Source organism: Geospiza fortis, unplaced genomic scaffold (assembly GCF_000277835.1).
Source record: "Geospiza fortis unplaced genomic scaffold, GeoFor_1.0 scaffold56, whole genome shotgun sequence".
In the NCBI taxonomy this organism is placed as follows: domain Eukaryota; kingdom Metazoa; phylum Chordata; class Aves; order Passeriformes; family Thraupidae; genus Geospiza; species Geospiza fortis.
The window spans coordinates 990641-1012182 of NW_005054413.1; the positions used below are offsets into that span (position 1 = coordinate 990641).

Genomic DNA, 21542 nt, shown 5'->3' on the forward strand with positions numbered 1-21542 from the left:
TCTCTGAAAGTAAAGCTGAATAACGTACTTAAACGCTGGAGAGATGATTATTGAGCATGTGGACAAACCTGACTAAGGCTGAAAGCACCCTGTTCCTTCATTGAGAGGTGCCTTCTGTCAATGTGTTTGGGAAGCAAGCCAGGGAGACACTGAGAGCAAGAGTAAGCTCCAAGCCTGCTGATAAAATGCCCCACTGGGTGCTGGGAGGTGCCTCTGTGGGCTTAGGAAAAGGAGTTTGGATGTGTAAATGGAGACTAACTCATGCTCATTTCTAGGGTTTAATAAATGCTAAATATGGCTGTCACCTCCAGGCTTGAGGTATAAAGAAAAAGACTGTATTTTAAAAGCCCCTGGAGTGAAATTCTAAGAGATGTAAGGTAATTAGGTAGTAGCTTTAAGAGGACTGCTTCATTAGCGGAAGGTTAGGTTGACTTTTGCTTTCCAAGATTCATTCAGGGCTCATTTATCTCTTTAAACTGTAGAGGGAAAGGGGGAATGTCCGGGCAATCCCACTTCCCACTCCCCTCTCCCCCATCCGCAAATATATTCCTGTTCTTCACTGTAGCTCAGAGTGAGGGTGCAGGAGTTCTGTGTTTCCCTCCTTTAACAGAGGGCACGTTTCAGACTGTCCTCACCAGGGTAGCTGTAGGTTAGCCCTGATGAGGAGGTGGTTTACCTTTTCTGTTGAAACTCTCCCACAGATTAGTGAAGAATTTAAAGTTAACCTTGTCAAAAATTGCATAAGTAAATCAGGTTTTCTGGAGGTTTAATGCCTTACATCAGATTATTATAATCCATATTCTGGTTGGCACTGCCAGCTCTTTGAAGTATTTACATGTAGATGTCATTGGATAAAATTAGTGTTTGCTTTTTTTTCCCCTGAAGAAAAGTATGGGGGGAGGGCAAGCACAGAAGAAACCCAAAAAGCCTGAAGAACACTTCCAACCTCTGCCAATTAGGAAGGAAACAATTCCACTAATGGTGCCTTATATACAATGTAAGACATTTTCTGTGTTTTTGAAAGTACACAGTAATTGACAGCTATAATTATATTTAGCCATATGATTCAAATGAAAAAAACCCCATGACTGCAGTACAAGGTGTCTTGCAAAGAGAGTAGCTGTTAAAAACAAATTGGCCTGCCAGTGAGAGTTATTGAATTTAGGACCTTACTTACAAAGATGGAATAGCTAATGAGAAAATGCATGTTCTGGATCCAAGGTGATGTGCCCACACCATATGAACACTGCGGTCCTGGCTGAAAAGGTTTTGTCCTGAAAAAGGCGCATGGTTTTGTCTTTTGTTCAGGACTTCCCTGATGAAAGTACCTGTTAAATAAACCTGCATGCACAGATGGCTGAAGGCAGTCTGCCCCTGGATTTGAGTCTTTGCAAACATCCACATATATTGAGATTCAAAGATGTGCTTTAATATATTGTTAAGCCAGGCAATTAAGATACATCCATTTATGGCAGTTACAGTCTAATTGTCAGCACTGACAATAAAATAATTTGCAGATTGTGGGAGAAGCATTATATCCTTCTCAATAACACATTAATAGGACAACAAGAAGCCCTGCTGTGTACAGGCTCGTTTTCTTTGGAGTTCAATTATAATATCTCTTATATACTATGTCTTACACTCTAAACAATGCATGCAAAGTTCAATGGAATTTTTTATATAATATTTATGTATATTATTACAACAAATATTTTTTGAAGCTTATTTTGAATTATTTATTTTGCAGCAGGGAAACCTTATGAGGAAAAAACCTAATAGTGTCTCCAGATCCAGTTTGATCTATTTATCACGTCTTTCAAATTTTATCCATTGGTAGCTGAAGCTGAAGAAGATAGAAGATATTGCTTTTATTACAAGCTTTGATGGCAATGAACTCTTGTTTCACATCATCATGCCATGTGTTTAGAGATTACTTAGAAATGTAGGTTTTTTTGTTGTTTTTAAAAATTTTATTTATTTAAGAAAATCTCCTTATATATTTTCTTCCAATAGCCATTGGTTTGATCACTTGTCAAAATAAATACTAAATTATTGGAAAGCTGTATAGCTTCTCTGGGTTTCTTCTCTTGATTTTGGCTAGAATTTAGCTTTTTTTTAATTATTATTACTCTTTGAAGTTACTATATTTTATTTCGCTGTGAAAATATGAAATGAACACTAAGTATTTGCTAATCCCTTCTTTTTTGTTTAAAACACAAATCAATTTTGGCTGTAACTTTCTGAGGTTAAATTACTGTCATAAGGAGGAGAAACAATGACTTCTAATTCCAGATATGCAGGGAAGCTGTAACAGGCTGACCCCAGCTGGATACCAGGATCCCACCAAAGCCTTCCTATCACTGCCCTCTGCAGCTGGAGAGGGGAGGGAAAATATAATGAGGATTCATGAGTTGAGATAAGGACCGGGAGAGATCATTCACCAAATACTGTCATGGGCACAGCAGCCTAGAGATAATAATTGATTTTTCTTCTAGCAAAATAAGAAGAAGAAAATGAGAAATAAATTAAGACCTTAAAAACTCCTTCTCCCACCCTTCCCCCCATCCTGGCTCTACCTTCGCCTCTGGCACAGGAAGATGAGAATGAGGTTATGGCCAGTTCATTAAGGGTTGTTCCTGCTCCTGCTCAGGGAGAGGATTCCTTCACTGCTCCAGCTTGGGATCCTTCACATAGGAGACAGTCCTCCAGGAACTTCTCCAATGTGAGTCCAGCTCAGGAGCAACAGCTCTCCACAAACTGCTGCATGTGGATCACTCTGCCACAGGGTGCAGTCCTTCAGGCACAGCCTATTCTAGCCTGGGTCCCCCACAGGGTCATAAGTCCTTTTAGGAAACCTGTTGCAGTGTGGGCTCTTCTCTCCAAGGGTCTGCAGGTCCCTGCCAAGACCCTTCTCCAGCACAGGCTTCCCACCGGATCACAGCCTCCTCTCAGGCACCCCTGCTCCAGTGTGGATCTCCTCCACGGGCTGCAGGTGGATCTCTGCATCCCTGTGGATCCCCATGGGCTGCAGGGGCACAGCTGCCTCACCATGGGCTGCACTAGGGGCTGCAGGGGAATCTCAGCTCTGGTGCCTGGAGCGCCTCCTGCCCCTCCTGCACTGACCCTGGTGTCTGCAGAGCTGTTCCTCTCACATGTTCTCACCAATAAGATTTTTCTTCTTGAATACTTTGGCAAAGAGGTGTTACTATCATTCCTGATGGGCTCAGCCCTGACCAGTGGCACATTCACCCTGGAACCATCTGGCACGTGCTCTGCTGGACATGGGGAAGCTTCAGGCAGCTTCTCACAGCTTGCTCCCCTGCTATCAAAACCTGGCCACTCAAATCCAATACTGAAGCCAAAGAAAAATCTCTCAGCTCTTGCTTATGCCACTGAATAGTGGGAAATATGAAGTGTAAGCATTTACACATCTGCAAAGGCTTATAGTCCATAGTTAAAATTCAAGTGAGATAGCCATCAGGTGAGATACTATCCAGAATTCCCAACTGGAAAAAATAATCCAGTGCTTTTTATAGAAGATTGAAGGAAGAAGAGTACAAATCCCTGAAAGATTTATTTTGTTTTATGAAGCAATCAACACATAAGAAGTCTGCAAAAAAACCCCACATCCTTACCTCAAGTTAACTGAAAAAGCAACACAATAATCTCAATTAAATGAAAATAAGTCCTAATATTCATCAGAGTGGTATCTAGAAATTAGTCATTCCAACATTTCCTAACAGGTTAGGTTTTACTGACATTAAGCTAATTATCACTTACAAAGGAATGTGTTTTACAAAGGTAATTGCCACACTATTCCATCATCATTGAAGATGGGAATTAAATCTGCTCTTATTAAACCTAGAATGTAACAGCATTTTTGACAGTTTAGTAGCCTATTTCTATTTTACTTTAGCCAGTTTGTAAGGACATAAAGAAAAGGTGCACTTATTCCAATATGACAAATGTTAATTTCTAACAACTCTTCCTCAACTTTCACATTTATTATTAATATTCATATATGTGCATTAATGCATCCAACATAAATATACTGAGATGTATTTTTATGTCAGGTATTAATAAATATTTGTCAGAATGGTAGTCTTCTATACTGTTTCAATGTTTAGAACATCACTGTGCTTTAAAAAGTGTATATATCTTGTTTCAGGCCTGTTCTTACCATAACAAGTGAAATATAAAATTACTTTAAATAATATCCTGCAATATCAGCCTGGCTATCAGAGTCAAATTTAATTCTTCTTGTGAATTGTGGTTCCTAAAGGTCTTGTAAGTTAAATTTAGTCAGTGAATTATGTCTGGACATCTACATTAACTTCAAATTATGCTGTTGCTGACACTTGAAAGGCACTTTGACTTCAGAGCATTTTGTTGTGTAACTGTAATTTAGAAAGCAATTCTGTTGATAGTGCCTTAGACAGAATGAAATTTAGAAATCTCTTTGGTCTTTTAGTGAAAAAAGGACTATGATATTTTATTTTGCTCAGTAAAGTAAGAAAAAACAGTCAAGAGACTTGCAATTCAAAACTAGCACTTTTGCATTATTAAAGTACAGAATTAGTTAGTTTTAATTTTCCAAATTTTGTGAAATGTACTTAGTAACAAATGCTGTTTGTTAGAAGACAAAATCCTGGTCCAATTTTTCTTTTATGCTCTGTTCATCTGAAATACTGCAGAGTGTTAAAAATTAAATTTAATTGTTAATCTCTGTGGTTATGCTGCAGAATATTTATGACCAAATTTCAAATGCTTTCTACTCTGCCTATATATATGCATAAATATATATGTGCATGTATGCACATATTCATATTTGTTATATATCTCTATACTTATGCACCATCTTAGAGATGAATTTAGGAATTCACTTTTCCAATAATTTTATCTGAAACATATTGCTTTGTCCTCTCTTACTGTGGTTGAAGTAGTATTAAACTCAAGTAAGTTGTATCTGCAAAGAAGTCCCAGAACATTTCACCTTCATAAGGGACTTAACTTTAGTGAAGCTCTTTTTCTTTCTCGATCTCTCATTTTCCAGTGTGGCTTTTCTCTATTTTCAAAGAAACATTCCTTTCCTGAATGCCTTTTAAGATGAGCTTCAAGCTGAATGCTATTTTGACTCTTTGACAAGGGCAATTTCAACAACTGTCATTTTGTCTGATCCAAAATCCTGTTTCTGTGAAAACCTTGCATCTTGGGTTTTTTACGTTACCCTAAAGAATTATCTTATCATTTTTATGGTCTTTACATCACCTGTCCTTTACTGTAGTTTCAACAGCAGTCACAAACACATTACTAAACCATGCTTGCTTACACATCAAATGTCTGATTACTGCTGGTAAAATGAAGAATTATTTGCCCTCATGGGTAGTCTGAGTTTGGCATCTCCTTTTCAACCCACATCTTTCCTTAGGAAAAGAGGCTGAAAAAACTATTCAAAACTGAAGTTATTGAAACAGAAAAGAGGAATTCCCAACATGTGAGTGAGGATGAGTCTTGGCACTGTAAGCAGACATGTTCGAATGGGATGGCAGTGAGTCTGCTGTTTTAGGAAAAAATAGAATCGTAGAATCTCTTGAATTGGAAGGGATCCACAAGCATCATTGAATGGAACTCCTGTCCCTGCAAAGCACCATTCCCAAGAGTTACACCATGTGCCCAAGAGCATTGTGCAAACACTTGAGTTCTGTCAGGCTGGTGCCATGACCACTGCCCTGGTGAGCTGTTCCAGTGCCCAACAACCCTCTGGGTGAAGAATCTGATATCCAGCCTACACCTCCCTTGGCACAACTTCAGGCCCTTCCCTCAGGTCCTCTCACAGATCACCAGTGAAGAGATCAGTGTCTGCCCCTCTGCTAGCCCTCACAAGAAGCTGTAGAGCATGGAATTGGACAAATAATATCTGTGAAACACATGCACACTCTGTGCCATTACTTCAGCATGTCCAGTGCTGCAGGGCTCCTTTCAAGTTAAGATCCCAAAACTTGAGTGCAGTAGGCTCTTTCAAGAATATATGCTGACCTCCCAATGAAGAGAAGAATTAGAGTAAAACCGCCTAAGGTTAAGAATGGGTTGAAGATGACTATTACAAAAACAAGCATTTAGCTTCAATAATGAAGTTATTTTGACCTGAAAATAACCCTCACAGGTTATTCATAGGATTAGTACCATATGAACCTTAAAGCTGTTTTATGATAAAAATATTAAAAGGTTATTTTAAAACAAGATACTTTGATGGACTCTGTTTCCCTTAAATTGGATTAGAGAAAATACCTTGTCTCTGTTACACTGTATATTGTTTCTATTGACATTAGATTATCTGTATTAATTTTAGGGTATAATAGTTTCAGTTGGAAGGGACCTGGAATGGTTGTCTAGTCCAAATTATGATATTCATCAGCCTTAAAGTATTTTTATTTCTTTTTTCTGGTTTCTTTATTAATTTGAATTATTTTTATGGTTATTTTTATTCATTTCATTAAGATGTGCTGAAAACTAAATTTTATAATAGAAATTCAAGAATGATTCCCTAATATGCACTAAAAATATTTTAAAACTGAAAATCATTATTACTGTGCTGTATACAAAAAGGAATAATGATGTTTTCCTTCAGAAAAAAAAAAAAAACAAAACCCAATTACATTTTTTACTAATGTAATACCATTTTCTGCAAAGTGATATGAGTGATAATTCCTATGAACTTGAGAAAAAATACTGATATATAACCCATCTGAATTTTTTAAGTATCACATAAATAGCCACCCAGTATGTTATTTTCAATTCTTTTCTTTCCTCTCCCCATCTGACTCAGTTATTCTTGGGCCAAATGCTGATTAACATGATTTCCAAAAGTACAATGTACAAAATTATAGCACTTTGCTAAAACAGTGATCAGTGTGCTGGAGGATACAAGCTGGCAGAAAGAAGCAATAGTGGGGATGAGAAAACATTTTGAAAATGAAACATGATTTGGATTTGCTGTCAGTGACTTCAGACATTTACCTAAACAATATAAAATTCTGCTGTAGGGGTTGAGGCGTTTGTCATATCCAGAAATTTTTAAATGGACATTCAAAAGAACTGAAAATAATAAAGAGAAAAGATAAGGAGAAAACAAGCCGTCTTCTGTAATGCTTTGCTTCATATAGGTAGGGCAGGCTGCTTTAGTTGGAAATACAAAATATTGAAAGCTATATAAAAAGTGAAATGAATTTTTAAAGTGACTTTATCTTACTATGATTGGTATATTGGTAACATAATATTTATCAACTGGGTTTATTCTTGGTAGGTACTTTGTAAAGGCAAGTTTTGTAATTTAGTCTGTGGATTTCATAGGTTTTTTGCATTCTTAAATCATCCCAGTTTTTAGGTGTCACTAAATGAACTTGAGAAATGTAGGGCAACTGCCAATTTTCTGTCATTCCTTTTGTATGGCTGAAGAGTCCACAGGTTTAGGGAAGGAGATATGAAGAGGGGAAGAAGAAAGAAAGAGAGAAGGAGGAAAAGAAAGGAAGGAATATAGGAAGGAAGCTGTGAGTAGCACTCACTCACCAAACAAGCTAACAGAAGCTACTATCACAGATATTTTTATAGTTTTTGCTCCAAAAGCACAGTTGGTCCAAATAAATAAATAGGGCAAATAAATCAAGGTCAATTAGAGCAGAATCTTCACATGACAAACTTAGTGTTTTAAACCAGAATGTAGATGACCTTAACTGTAATAAAATGAAATTAAAATCACCCCACTGGAACACACAAGAGCCAGAATGAAGAGTGCAGGTCACAAAACATTATGTCATACATTTACTAGCAGATTTCAAGGTGAAACAAAGCAGTGGGAACAAATAAACAATAGGAGAAAAAAATCCTGTTGGAGTTCAACTTTTCTGCTTCCAAATTTAAGAAAAAATTAAGTTTAGAAGGTAAGTTGGTGGTAGAATTTACCATGACTTAACTAGATGGTAGTTATCTATTGCTATTTATACCAGTTATCCTGGTATTTATAGCAGTAATAGCATACATAGCAGAAGCTTAAGGGGCACCATGTTTTGCTGGTGCGTATGTAAAAGCCTGGTACATACATCTTTATTTTGCCATTTTAACTTTCAGAAGAATTAGAAGAATTCTACATCTGGAATATATTTAGGGTAAAGCATACCAATTGTGTTTGGGTTTTAAGTTTTAAAATGATTCAATATTCCTAGTCAAACGAATTTTCCTTGTGGAACCCAAGAATTTCTCATCCAAGTCCCTACCCTTATGATGGCATCTCCTAGGGCTGCTTTCTGCAGAAGATGTGGGATGGACTCCTTGATCACTGCTGTCTCTAGTGAATACCTAGTGTTTCTCCTAGTATAAATTCCAGTCAAGAGGACTTTCCGTTTAAAATCATAAAAGCTATAGATTTGTTTTCATCTCTTCTTCATTGAAGCAAAGCCAGCCACAAATTAATTGTCGGTGTTACCAAGGCCATTTTTCTGTGGTGTCTGCTGCAGGAGTTGGCGTGTGTTTTACCACTAGTTTCAGAGGAAATTCTCTTGAAAAAATATGACTGAGAAGTCCACATATAGAATCCATGTGCCACAGGTTTTCACAAGACATAAACACTGTATAGCTTGTATATTTCATATACTCATTCAGATATATAAAATATAACAAAAAACCTACTGTATCATTTCTGTGTCTGTAAATTATGCTTCATCTCTCCTAAATCAGGGAATAACTAGCCAAGAGTTCAAGGAATAACAAAAGCATCTTTTTTTGCCTTGGAGAGAGAAATTTTTGTAATCGTCACTTTCATTAAAAATGTGAGCAAATCACATGCATATTTTGCAACTTATGACATATTTGAAAACAAGTTGTTACATGATTGTATTGCATATAGATAACTGACAGTCAATTCTGAACACTGAACATCTGAAGTCTTTAAAAAACAAGAAAATAAATATTGCAAAGATTCCTTTATTTGTCTTAGAAATATTTCTTATGCTAAATTTGTAGAAGATAGGACTTCTGTAAAACAAATTTCTCTAGAATTTAACTATCATGATTACGCATTTAAGAATAGGAAAATACCTAAATAGCTTTATTTTTATCCATAAATATATTTCTAAAAAAGCCCCTCAATTATAAATGTGCCAAGTAAAAAACTAAATCAAAATAATAAATAGGTCAAGTAATCAACTAATTCAACTAATTCATTTGTACATGATCTACTACCTTAAATACTACATTGATTAAAGGGATCTGTTTTTTAGAAATTGAATACAGATGCAAAATGGAGAAAATTGTGGGGTTTACTACTCTTATAGATTGGAAGAACATAGAAATTCTGAATTTCAAATTGTATTAGATTTTATGGTGTGGAATAAATAAACCAGGGAACACAAAATTCATTCTAAATTCCCCCAAAAGTCCATGGGAAAAAAAGTTCCTGGAATAGTTTAAATCCAGTTGTAATACAGTTCCTGTAATAACAGGAAGCCCCTGTTATTTTGTTATGTTAAATGTGTAGATGGGTAATATCTCCATATACTCCATGCAATAATGTTGTGATGTGTTCTTAATGAGATCTTTTTCTAAACTTCAAACAAAGTATTTTAGTTTGTTCTTCTGCTCTTGTGCTATATGAAAGTTATTTAAAAGCTAAATATTCAGAATTGTTGATCAAACAAGGAATTGTGAAATCATAGAAACATTTAGATTTAAAAAGACCTTAGAGATCACCGAGTTTAACCAATAACTCAGCCCAGCCAAGTTCACCACTAAACTATGTCCCTAACTGCCACATCTACACATATTTTAAATACTTCCAGGGATGGTGACTTTTCCATTTACCTGGGGAGTCTGTTCCAGTGCTTAATCTCATTTTCCATGATGAATTTTTTTCCCAGATATTCAATCTAAACCTCTCCTGGCACAACTTTAGGACATTTCCTCCTGACCTGTCACTTGTTGCTTGATATAAGAGACCAACCCCCTCCTCTCAGGCAGTAGGAGAGAGCAATGAGGTCTCCCCCGAGCCTCCTTTTCTCCAGGCCAAACACTCCCAGCTCCCTCAGCTGCTCCTCACAGCACTTGTGCTCCAGACCCTCCACCAGCTCCACTGCCCTTCCCTGGACTCACTCCAGCCCCTCAATGTCTTTCTCACAGTGAGGGGCCCAGAACTGGACCCAGCACTGGAGGTGTGGCCCCAGCAGTGCTGAGTACAGGGGGACAATCCCTGCCCTGCTCCTGCTGGTCACACTATTGCTGATACAGACCAGGATGCCATTGGCCTTCTTGGCCACCTGGGCTTACTGCTGGCTCATGCTCAGCTGCTGTCAACCAGCACGCCCAGGTCCTCTCCCACCAGGCAGCTTTCCAGCCACTCCTCCCCAGGCCTGTAGCTCCATGGAATTGTTGTGACCTCACACAATTGGCCTCAGCTCGCCAGTCCTGAGCCTGCACATTAGTTGTCCTGCACACACGGTGTGAGGGCACTTCAGATAATCTTCTTCATGACCTTCCCCAGCCTCAAGGTCAGACTGGCAGGCTGTAGCTCCCTGGATGTTCTTTCTGGCCTTTCTTATGGATGGGTGTCCCTTTGCTAACTTCCAGTCATCTGGGACCTCTCCCGTTACTCAGGACTGACAAAAAATGATGGAAAGAGACTTGTTGAACACTTCCACCACTTTCCTCAGTACCCTTGGATTTGATCCAGCCCCATGGACTTTTGTGTGTCTAAGTGGTATAACAGGTCACTGACCATTCCCTTCAGGTTTATGGGGCCTATATCTGCTCCCCATCACTTTAAGATGCATAAGTACCTTAACCCTTCATTTTTATAGTTGGAAAAATTCTCTTAACCTTTTTATTTGAGAAAAATAACACATTTCTGTAAATAGGCAGGGATTTAAGATAACTAACTGAAATACATGAGACTCTGAATATTGCCCTGTAGTTGGGTTTTGATATTTTTGGTTTGATGTGAACCATTTAGACACTGACCCTCAAACAGCCACAATTCTCTACTTGATTTCTGTAGTATCAAATGGGCTCTACAAGCCAATTTTAATAAAAATGAAAATCACATAATAAATATTCAAAATACAGTCATCCTTCAAACAGTGATTCATCCTGCCTTTCTCTGGCATCTATTTCAGGGGAGGAGAAATTGTTTCATTTTTTTAATGCTGAATGTGTATGGATGTCAGACATTCATCTTGAATCAGATACCTGGTTCAGGTGGTAGTATCATATAGAATGCTTCTTTCTGTATAATACCACAGTTTTAGTTTTTAGGGTTTTCCATGAAAGTGAATTATTGGTGATTTTTATAAGTTTAAAGCATACATTTTATGAAAAGTGCTGTTTTCAGGGGAGCTTCAGAGTTGCACCTCATTATATTCTCTAAGGAGTAAGATGTTCAGGTTTCCATTGTAAGAAAAGTACTTCTCTTTACAGCTTCTAGCATCTTGTCATCCTCATTAATTTATTCCTTACTTTTGAATTACTAAATATTGTAGCATCATAGGGAAATGCAAATTATTTTACTTTTGTGAAAAATTATGATGGAGAAGCTAATGAAATTGTCCCCACCATGAAGAGGTTACAATTTAAACTCAAATGTGACACAGAAAGAGGAAAAAATAAACAAGAATAATAAAAAAAAAAGAGATGTGACTATAACTTTTATAAAATATTATGCAATTAGTTGTCAGACATGTCTGCATTTCTGATTACTGAGTGCATTAGTTCCTTTAATGGAAGATTTTGGGAGAAAGGTCTTAGAAGTAGTTTGAATGATGAAAGAACGAGGTCTTTAAGTAAGAATTCAGAGGCCATTCCATGAATCTAAAACAGCTAGGAAGAGAGCATGGAAATAAAATGGTAGAAGAAAATTAAAGCAGTGTTGAATTTATGTCCTTAGCACATAGAAGACAAGGCCAAAATTATAGGTTAAGGCTGAGTAATTTGGGTCACTGAGTGTCAAGAACAAGGAATTTGAACTTGTCCTAACAGAAGGATATTGTTACGGATGATGTAATTGTAGCATCACGCAAACTGTGGAGTTGACCACATTTTATGCCATAAATTACATTAGTATGTTCTGAATCTGTTGACTGAGGTCGAAGACAAAGTGAAACTATATGGCTTAGATTTAATAAGTGGATTTTCATCTATATAAAAATCAATATAAGACAAAGTTGTTGATGTTGATTGACATTTATAATTTTTTGGCATCTTTAGATTCTTTATTGCCTATTTTATTTTCTTTGTGAGCTCATTATGTCAATGGATATGAATCACTATTTCTTGTCCAAAGTGCAAACTGAATAGCTAAGAAGTAAAGCTGAACTAGCTATTTTTCTGTGGTTTTCCCCTTTCTGCATTTTTAGTGGGACTCAGTTTTTCAACATTATTTTTTCTGCTTCAGTGAAAAAATCAGACAAGTTTTGCAAATAAATGAAAAATTATTATGATCTATTGCAACTTGATAGTTAGGTTTCTGATTTGTGCAATATAGTGATTCTCAAAGATCAAGATTTCCGTGGAATTGTTCAGTGTTTGAGAGAATGAGTAGAGAGAGCAAAATAAGTAAACTTTTTTATAGCAGCTGCATAAGGCATATTGGTTTTATTCATTTGCATCTCAAGTTTAGCCTAGGGAAAGCAAGTGCAAAATCAGATTTCTATCCTACTTATTGTTTACCAATCTACAATTTATCCAACATGTATTAAGAATTAAAGAAGAGTAGTTGTAGTAGGTGACTCTGTTCTAAGGGGAACGAAGGCTCCTGTGTGTCAACTGGACCCATCCCACAGGGAAGTCTACTGCCTCCCTGGGGCCCAGGTATGGGATCAGCAGGACACTCCCTGAACTAATTCAGCCCCCTGATTATTTTCCACTGCTGGTTGTCCAGGTTGGCAGTGATGAAGCTGATAAGAAAGGTACCGGGGTAATTAAAAAAGAGTCATGAGGGGGCTGGCAGAAGAGCTCACCAAGTTACTTTCCATCATTTATCACCAGTCTTGCCTAACCAGGGAATCCCAGGTCACTGGAAAGTGGCCAGTGTGATACCCATCCACAAGAAGGGCCAGAAGGAGGATCTAGGAAACCACAGGCCTGTCAGCCTGATCTCAGTGCTCTGGGCGATTATGGAACAGATCATCCTGCAATCACATGGCATCTACAGGATGGATGGGGGATCAGACCTGGCCAGCATGGACTTAAGAGGGGCAGATTCTGTCTCACTGACCTGATCTCCTTTTCTGACCTGGTGACCTGCCTAGTGGAGGAGGGGAAGGCTGTGGGTGTTGTCTACCTGGACTTCAGCAAAGCATCTGATACCAGCTCCCATGGTCCTCTTCTGGAAAGGCTGGCAGCTTACAGCTTGTACAGGAGCACTCTTGGCTGAGTTAATAACTGGCTGGATGGCCGGGCCCAGGGAGTGGTGGTGAATGGAGCTGCATCCAGCTGGCAGCCAGTCCTCAGTGGTGTCCCTCTGGGATCAGTGTTGGACCCAGTCCTGTTTAGTATCTTTATTGATGATCTGGATGAGGTGATTCACCATTAGCAAATTTGCAGATGGTACCAAGGTGGCGGGAATATCAATCTGTTGGAGACTAGGAGGGCTCTGGGAGGGACAGGAATAGATGGGCAGAGTCCAACAATATGAAGTTTAACAAGGCCAAGTGCCAGGTCCTGCACTTTGGCCACAACATCCCCCTGCAGTACTGCAGGCTGGGGACAGAGTGGCTGGACAGTGGCCAGGCAGAAAGGGACCTGGGGACATTGATTGACAGCTGACTGAACATGACCAGTGTGTGTCTGTTGACCAAGAAGGTCAATGGCATCCTGGCCTGTATCAGGAATAGTGTGGTCAGCATGAGCAGGGAGGTCATTCTTCCCTGGTACCTGGCACTGGTGAGGCCACACCTTGAGTGCTGGGTCCAGTTCTGGGCCCCCCAGTTCATGAAGGATGTTGAGATGCTGGAGGGTGTCCAGACAAGGGCAACAGAGCTGGTGAAGGGTCTGGAGCACAAGTCCTGTGAGGAGCAGCTGAGAGACCTGAGGTTGTTTAGCCTGGGAAAAAAGGCTCAGGGCAGGCCATATCACTCTCTCCAACTGCCTGAAAGGAGATTGTAGCCAGGAGAGGTTTGGTCTCTTTTCCCAGCCGACAAGTGACAAGACAAGAGGACACAGAGTCTTGAACTGAACCATAGAAGGTTTAATTCAGACATTAGGAAGAAGTTCTTCACAGAAAGGGGGTGATTGGGCATTGGAATGGGCTGCTGAGGGAGTGGAGTCACTGTACCCAAAGGTTTTTAAAAAAATATTGGATATAGCACTTAGTGCCATGGTCTGGTTGACAAGGTGATGTTCAGTCATAGGTCAGACTTGATGATCTCAAAGGTCTTTTCTAATCTCATAGATTCAGCCTACTAGATTCTGTGATTCTGTGATCTGTGTGTTTTCTTCAAGCATAATTTTTCTAATATACTTTAAATGTTTCTGTCTACTTTTAGACATTCCTAAGACACTCTGAAACAGTCATCTGTTTTACACATCTGAAAGTTTGAATGCATTTTCCCACTGGTATGCAGTACCTTGACAGCATATTGGATGCTGCTACTTTATGTCTGTGGGAGTGAGAAATGAAAATGCCAGTTTTATGACAACATGATGCATTGATTCTGCTCACATGAATATCATTAATGTCATACTCTGCCTTCTTGTCTTGGCCAAATTTTGTTTTCAGCAAAACAAAAATAATGTAATTCAGATTATTTTTATTTGAATGATGCAGTATTTAATTCCTTTTTTCCTTATTTTCCTGAAATCCTAATAAAATCTGCAATGAGTGCTAAAGAATGAAAACTACTCTTCCAGGGTATGCATGCTTGTAATGGAGATTGTCTTCTACACAGTCTTAATGTGGGGGACATATGCACAAAAAAAAAAATCAGAGTTTTGTTGACTGTTTATTTTGTAATAATATCTAGATTTGTCAGTCCCAAAAATCTGCCCACTAACATTTTTTATGAAAATATGCAGATCCATTTTGAACTTTATAGTCTAATCTAGTTAGAAGTATAACAGTATCCAGACAACAGGATCTAGTCATTTGTAACTGCAATACTCAGAATAGATTCTTGATCCTCCATAGTTTCAGAGAAACTATTTGATCTTGGTATTACTCCCTTATATACAATGGCAGCACTACATGGTGGAAATTGCATCTCACAAGCATCCACTGTTCAACATTAATATCCATGGCAATAGAATAAGATGCAACCCTTCTTGGATCTCTCAGCTCCATAGGACACAAAGAAAGTAAAGGAATCCAAGAGACTGCAGCAGGAAATTTTAAATTTCCTTTTTAGTCACCTGAGAATAAACCTCTTAGTTAAACCAGTCCTAAATATTCAGACTGGGAATATTTAATCTTTTTTGTTTATATCAAAAACATCAAACTTTTTTTTTTTTTTTTACATTTTGAACTGGGAGTTTCTGCTTTTCAATAAAAAGTTTTCTAATTCTGCTTTTTCATCCATTCTCTTCAGAACTGGAAAAATGAATTTTTAAAACCTTATAGGATAGAGTTTCGCTTTTTATTGAGCACTAATTGAATATTTCAAGTAAAATAGTAATAATGAAAAAATACAGCCATTGATTCAGAGTAGATGATATTTCTGATTTCTTGCATTTTTAATTTGCTGTTACTTAAGAAATAAAGTTTTACATAAGAAATTTCAGAATATCTTCATCGAATGTGTTGAGTTCCTAATTTTAGCAGTCTCTTATCTTCTAGGGCCTCATCAGCATTTTAAAACATCTAATTTTCTTCAAGCACAACAGAAATAACTAAAGCTGTGTCTAGTTGCATTTTGGTCCAGAGCTTTCAATATGCACAAGAGCAATTGACCAAATTTTGCCAGATCATCTGAATAACTTTGGGAAATTGCAGGCTAGTCTACCCCACAGCAATTTTCATTTACTAATTCTCATTAACTCTTAATCTTCACAGTGTTCATCCAATATTTTGTTGATGAAGTTCTTCTGGCATTTCCTAGGGTTTTGCTCTGATAAGAGAGAATGAAGAAAAAAGGAAGTATTCCACTCACAAGTGAGAATCTTCTAAGGGATTGCAGGAATCAGGATATCCATCCATTTTTGAGGATTAATTCTTGGTACAGCCAAGTTTGCTGAAATGAATACCTCTTCTATGCTGTTTTGTGCTTTCACTTGATAATATATCCTTTTATTTTGAAAACTGGTTTTGTAAAGTTAATCAAAGATTCAAAGTATTTTCTTGTGATTCCTGGTTGCTTTACAGCTGCCCACACTTAAACTGGTCTAATCTTCACACCTTCAGTTCATATTTACTTTTGAGTTGTGAATTAATCATATTCATTTCCAAGTAATTTAGCCATGGTGTAAAAAAATATATATCTATAAGTTACACTTAATGACTTTTCTCTTAGATATCTTTTTTTTAGCACATAATATTTCATCTGGTCTTACACATGGATGAGGAAAACAATGAACAAAAGTAACAGCCATTACTATGCCCAAATGAAATACAAAGACTGGAAACCTTCACAGTACCTGAATGATAATATGAAACTGGATTTTGAAAAAGGGTGTGTTTCCTTTTATTCAGAAAACATTTGGAGCCTATGGTGTAGCTGTGAAATGGATTATTTGCTGGAAATTCATCTTCTGCAAAGTATTGGTACCTTTGAATAGGCCATTATAAGAAGTGATACGTAAATGTGTGTATATTCATATCATTAGGAAAATGCTGTTTCAATAACTGTCTATTTGAGACTACTAGTTATTTTATGTGCAATTTTATATTTCTTGGAAATAATGTTTAACTTTCCAAAGTACTCTGTAGCACTTAATTTGAAAGGATAGGGTTTTTGTTTTATCTCTTCATTCTCTTTTCAAAAATACTCATTCTGAAATTTGCCTTCTAATAGAAGTTTATAAAATAAACAGAAATTATCAGAGTTTCAAGACAATTTACCATTAATTTATTCTTCTCCTCCTGTGCTTGGTTAGTGTCTGCCCTGTTGTTTGTCAGCATAGCTGCAGATTGCAATTTTCTTCTTTGTGCCATACCACAGTGGTGAATGTACACTTGGGATTGAAGCCACCTATTGTGGAAGGACTGGAATAGGTTATGAAGAGGACATGACTGCTCAGATATATCAAAGAGCAGAATTGAACTGAAGAACATCCCCTGTGCTGAAATTCCCAGCAAGGAATGATGTTGTAGTACACAATATTATTTCAGTGCATCTGAGGGTTCAATGCAATTCTGGAAAACAAAACATGTTCTAAGAGGTAAATATTCTTTAGCTCTTATTTCAGCTTCGAATTTATAAAACCCCTTTCTCATTAGCAGGTCACCAATGAACAATATGTAGTGATTTTTGGAGCTTGTCTAAAACTCAGATTTTCTATTTTCCTATTTGCTGTGAGTATGCTTATGATTTGAGAACATTCCCTTGGAGCTAGATCCAGACAGATTGCATTAGGCAATGCAGTACCTAAATTTTCCAGCACATGGGCTGAGAGAGGAACTTGAGAAAGGTACAAGGCCATCATGTGTTGGGGACGGGAGGACCTAGGCAAAATATTGCTGAACCCTTGTCAATAGGAAAAAAAAAAAGGTAAGATTCATAAAGCAGAGAAAGAAGTATAACAATGTAACCTGGAGTTTGAGTATTTCAGACTTGGTTCAGGAGAAACCCAAATACCAGTTCCCCCTCTGAAAATAGCTTCTTCATTTTATGTGATACAGTCATCACAAAATAACATCACAATCTTCAGAACAAGAATAGAGCTCTGCCTTCCATCTGAGCTTCTGCTGAGCTAAAAAATCTACTTATTTTTGTCCATGTGCATATTCTGTCTAGTCTTATAAATTTTATTGTTTTGCACAAAACTCATGCCTAGCAAAAAATATGAATATTTATTTTGAACACTTCTCTGATCTTAGAGAGCTTGAGGTATCATGTTCCTCTAGAAGGTGGGAGAGATTGGTTTCAATATTGGTTGATACAATAGGTTATTATAATAAAGTGAGTGCCCTATCTCCCAGCTCCTTGAAAGCAAAGGGTACCTCTTACAGCTTGATTTTTGAGAAAGCAGTTGCTATAGTTGCTATTCCATATCAGCAGGAGCCCCATCCTTTCTTATATGCTCTGATTACTCTGATTGTGAAATATAAAGCAATGCTGTAATGTAGATACTTCTTGCTTTAGGAAGTAGTTGCTGCAGATGTAAGTTTTCAATTTTTCTTGCTTCCATTTAAACATGGATAGCACAAGAATGCCCAGCAGCATTCTTACAGCCACACAGTAAGTGGAGTCTTGTGAAGGGATACTGGATCGCTGAGGCTCTAGAAAGACAAATGGGTTTTCTAAGGGTTTTTGAAGAAGAGCTTGTGGGAGCAATCAGTGAATTTGAGTGGATGTAGGAAATGTCATTTATTTTTGAGTGCCAGGAGAAGGTGAAAGCTGGAGGAAGAAGACAGAGCAGCCCTGCTCTGCCTATGATCCTGACCAATTTCCAGAACTTTTTTTCTGATGCTGTTAAGGGGAACGGGATCAGGAAAGGACAATCTGCTATGTGATTCTCCTTGTAGGGTCCAAAAGCTGAGTACTGTCCGAAGTTGAGACACAGATGGGCTTTTTCAGCTTGGAATAACTTATGTTAATAAATTATGATGTGGGCTAAGGAAAAAGTTGGTTGCTCTGAGATGCTGTTTGTGTTGTGAACTGCTTTCCTCCAGCTTTCTTGATAGATCCCACTGTGGATGACCTTATTAAAAAGTGCTCTTTAGTGACCTCTTCTGCCATCTGTAAAAAAGAGACTCCTGGAACCTCCAAACTGAATATTCCTATGAGGACTGCAAATATAATGATGTTTTGAAGGGATAAGAAATACTACTGAATAACAATACATAATAATATTTGAGAAGAAGACAAAGGAGAGAAGGAACTTCCTTTTATTTTTTTTTGAGGGGAATATTGTTTTGTAGCACATCTGATAGAACTCAGTTAACATTCAAATTTTTTTTTGAAAACATAAAAATACACATTTGAACTTGCTGTGGTTTCTCTCTTTCTGTTTTTCCATTCACAGATCAGAAAAATTGCAAGATACTCCCAAAGTGGGTTAAATCTTCATCATTCCTGAGAGTCTTATACTGAAAACTGTTGCCTAGTTCTAAAGGGCCCCTGGCTGAGGCTCACTCAATTAGCCTACACTGATAGTTGCTGACAGGAACATGGATATTTTGGACATTGACAGTGGAGTGCTGAGTCTGGTCTGCAAGTCTGTGCCCTCTGCACAGGGTGACAATGAGCTGTGTTCCCAACAGTGGCTCTACCTGCTAACAGGCTCACAGGACACGTGCTGCAGGTTTCTTTCACAGCATGTGATTTCTTTCTCTATGGGATTCCTATAGACAGAAAGTTGGATCAATTAAGAAATCAGTCTGTATCATATGTTGAAGTGGCACTAAGAAGGTATGACAGTCTTGGGCAAAACACGTGCAAAGCTATCAATCCACAAAATGCCAGGCTAATTATTCTGCCTAGTGTAATTGCTCTGAAATATGCTTTTATAATGGAAATGCTTTAAAAAGCATTCCTACTTTTCTTTTTTACTAACAGTGGTATTCCTCTTCCTGTAAGAGAGTTGTAAATTGGTGGGTTTTAAATCTTCTTTTCTCCTGTCTTTTTTTGTGTCAAAGAAGAAATCATGTCAGAGACATCATATGAATACTATGTGCCAAGATCTATGTAGCCAAAATTGAATGCAGAATGTTAAAATTTTGCTTACAATAATCTTGTTAAACTTCTTCAATTCTGCTTTTGACCACAGTCGTTAAAATTTGGCACTTTCAAGTTTCACACCTGAAGGAGCATTAAGAAAGTAGGTGGAGTGCTTGGTTTGTGTCCTCTACTCCAACAGTGTTTCTTTTTTATAGTAAATCCCTTTATATTGTTGGAAGAAAACAAGACATACCTTTATTTCTTGAATATCTGTCTTCTTTACCCTCTCTGACCTTTGTCAGACAAAAAGTTCAGGGCTATAACTGTGATGTGAAGCATTTTGTGTCATCCTTTCTCTTTTACCCTTGTTCTTTAGAGCGTTCTGAAGAATACTTTATGCTCTACCCTGTGATCATTATTAGTGTTAGAGGCCAGAAAAAGCATTTTAATGCATCCACACTGACAGGTCAAGGTCATGTCACTGGAGATGTGTTGCCTGACAGGTAAATCACTCTGAAGTTGTAAGTTAGGAAATAATGTTTTACAGCTGTAGCATGTCGCCACCTAGCTTTACTTATTTCTTTTTCTCCTTTAAAATTTAGTATTTCATATATCCTAGGTAATTCATAGAACATTTTATATTCAGAGAAGTGTCTTCCTATCCATCAACTACCTGCTTTTTTATCTTATGCCAACAACCACTCTTTAATCTTTCAACTTATTTGGCTCATTTTGTCAATCCTGAGCTCATCTCATTCTCCCTTTTAAGAGTATGCACCCAGTGCAGTTATTCCCATATGAGATCTAAATGAATGATAAAACACAGTGATCTGTTGAGGCTTCTTTTCCCAGTTACCTTTTAGGAAGGGAGGGGGAATGTGTACAGAAACCACTGTTGTCTTAGACCACTTCTGTGAATGTTCTCTACTAATACCTGCCTCAGCCTTCTCAGCTTGGATTAGTTTGGAGAATAATGCATTTGGAATTCTAAAAAGGCAATAGCATTGGACTTCTTCTTTTTAATAGTTTATTTTTTTGATAGAATGGGAGCTGGTTCTGCTGTTTCCTTGATTGCTACAATATAGTGACAGTCTCTTCAGATCACCATTTATATCCTGTGCCAGATCAGCATTTTTAACAAATGATCTCAATATAATACTCAAATAACTTCGAGTTGCTCCAAAATTAGGAAGATTGTAATATCTTATTGTCTATTTTTCATTACTGATTCTATTCATAATAGATTACCATTACACTTAAAAAAATCAAATGTGATTGGAAGACAGGATTATTTTCTTAATCTGAATATCAAATTCAGACTAATTTGTGAAAGATAAAATTTAGGAAATTAATTTTATTGCCATTCAATTTCCAACAACTGTGTTGTAAAATTATTTTTTATTACATTGTATTTATATATTATATTTTTGTATATTTATTTTATATAGTATTGCATTGTGTTATAAACTAATGGCAAAGATTTTTTTTAACTACAGTAATTAAACCAAGATTGGTCTCACAAGATGCACAAAGCAGACTGAAAACAATGGCGGGTTAATCATGTATAGCATTTCTATATTTGGGGATTCTAGAGGATTTGCCTCCTTTCCTCTTGTCTGTTTTAATTGTTACATAACTTTTGTGGTTTGCCCTACAGACTTCAAGGTCAGCTGGAGAGCAGGCAAATCCTTTCTCTGCTTCTCTGCTTTTCTAAGATTATGTAAACAGACTTTCAGAAAATACACAACC

At 37.4% G+C, this 21542-nt stretch overlaps 1 protein-coding gene and 1 long non-coding RNA gene across 2 annotated transcripts in view; both read left to right on the forward strand.

Moving 5' to 3' along the window:
* CSMD1 (CUB and Sushi multiple domains 1) overlaps nt 1–21542 on the forward strand; it is a 1057667-nt gene that overhangs the window by 257175 nt on the left and 778950 nt on the right. The window lies entirely within an intron of this gene.
* LOC115948478 lies at nt 885–2065 on the forward strand. Its single transcript, XR_004082307.1, has 2 exons — nt 885–997; nt 1748–2065. It is a non-coding gene; the product is annotated as an uncharacterized LOC115948478 (long non-coding RNA).